Below are 1,747 nucleotides of genomic sequence, written 5' to 3'. Positions count from 1 at the left end.
GAGCCCCAAGGAGGGCCGTACCACCGTTCGCCAGCACGCGGGGGGAGCCGCTCGCCCCAACGCAAACGCCTCGGCGACCCCGCGGGGCTGAGGCGTCGCCGCGCCCGGGAGCTTGAGCGCCGAGCCGGCCTCGACCCCGAGCTCGGAGCCCCGCGGGCAGCGCCCGCCGCCGGCCCCACCCATCCGGGCCGAGGAGGCCGCGACCATGGCTGAGATGGAGGAGCGGAGCCTGGACAACTTCTTCGCCAAGAGAGACAAGAAGAAGAAGAAGGAGCGGAGCAACCGGGCGGCGAGCGCCACGGGCTCGGCGGGCGGCGCCGGCGGGAGCAGCGGAGCCGCGGGCGCGGCGGGCGGTGGGGCGGGCGCGGGGACCCGGCCGGGCGACAGCGGGACCGCGGGCGCGGGGGCCACGGGCCCTGGGGCCGCCACCAAGGTTGTGACAAAGGATGAAGATGAGTGGAAAGAATTTGAGCAAAAAGAGGTTGATTACAGCGGCCTAAGAGTTCAAGCAATGCAAATAAGTGAAAAGGAAGAAGATGAAAATGAAAAAAGAGAAGATCCAGGTGATAACTGGGAAGAAGGCGGAGGAGGTGGTGGTGGTGTAGAAAAATCTTCAGGTCCCTGGAATAAAACAGCTTCGGTACAAGCACCTCCTGCTCCAGTAGTTGTTACAGAAACCCCAGAACCGACAATGACTAGTGGCGTGTATAGGCCTCCTGGGGCCAGGTTGACCACAACAAGGAAAGCCCCCCAAGGACCACCAGAAATCTACAGTGATACACAGTTCCCATCCCTGCAGTCCACTGCCAAGCATGTAGAAAGCCGGAAATACTGAGCCTTCGTAAGGGTTGACTACCTCAGATTTGCTGCATTCATTGTGGACTTCATGTGGATCACAACTTCTGGATAAGAAGGTTACAGCTTTTAAGTGTCGATGTGAAACTTGAAACCAGCTCTACTGGATTCCTATCAGAAATTCTGCAGAAAGTCAGCCATCTGGGTTCTGATCTGCTGTAAAAGATGAAGATTTAAGTGACCTTAATTAACCTGTCCTGTGCCCCATTCATAAGGAACACTCTGTAGTGGGTATTAGACTTCCCGGAACATGCCGCTCTCAAAAGAACTGATGTGTTCAGATAATCTGTGTAGGGCTGTGATTTATAATTTAAACTTTGAGTTGTATTCTGAGGTAACCACAAATTAAATTCAACCAAACTCGGGTCACCAAGTGGGAAAAGGGGTGGGGAGGGAATAATCTTATTTTTTTTAGTAATTTTTTATTTGGGTAGTGCTTTTTCTGTGTTCCATATTAAGGCTTTTTTTTTTCTTTCTTTTTTTTCTTTCTTTTTTTTGCTTTGACTTGGAATAGTTCTTTGACAGAGCATATTGCTTGGCTAAGTAACCTGAAATATGCATTGGAATTGTGAAACGTCTCGTGAATTTGCCAATCCCTAGAGCAGAACCAGATGGCCTTTGATGTAAAGGGCAGTAGATGCAGGGGGCTCTACTTCAGGTGCTGCTAAAGCTTCCTCTAATCAGGTCTAAGTTGTATAGTAAACTGGTGGAAAGAGTATATTTTCTGCTCAGGCCAAGGGAGTCACAGATGTGTCCTTATAAATTCAAAGCAGTGAGAGCAGAACCTCAACCTAAAACCCACTGAAGTTTCATGGATCTTGCATGATCTCTGACAAGAATTCCAGATGCACTTGTGCCCAAACGTTTAAGGTATTAGACGCAGTGATTGTCC

General features: G+C 51.2%; 1 pseudogene; it reads left to right on the top strand.

The window, feature by feature from the left end:
• Positions 1-1,240, top strand: LOC137765395 (protein CDV3 homolog pseudogene; annotated as a pseudogene).
• Positions 1,241-1,747: the final 507 nt, after the last annotated feature.

This window comes from Eschrichtius robustus, chromosome 5, assembly GCF_028021215.1.
Source record: "Eschrichtius robustus isolate mEscRob2 chromosome 5, mEscRob2.pri, whole genome shotgun sequence".
In the NCBI taxonomy this organism is placed as follows: Eukaryota; Metazoa; Chordata; class Mammalia; order Artiodactyla; family Eschrichtiidae; genus Eschrichtius; species Eschrichtius robustus.
The sequence above is the reverse complement of the archived record's forward strand: the minus strand, read 5'-3'. Positions and strand labels throughout refer to the sequence as shown.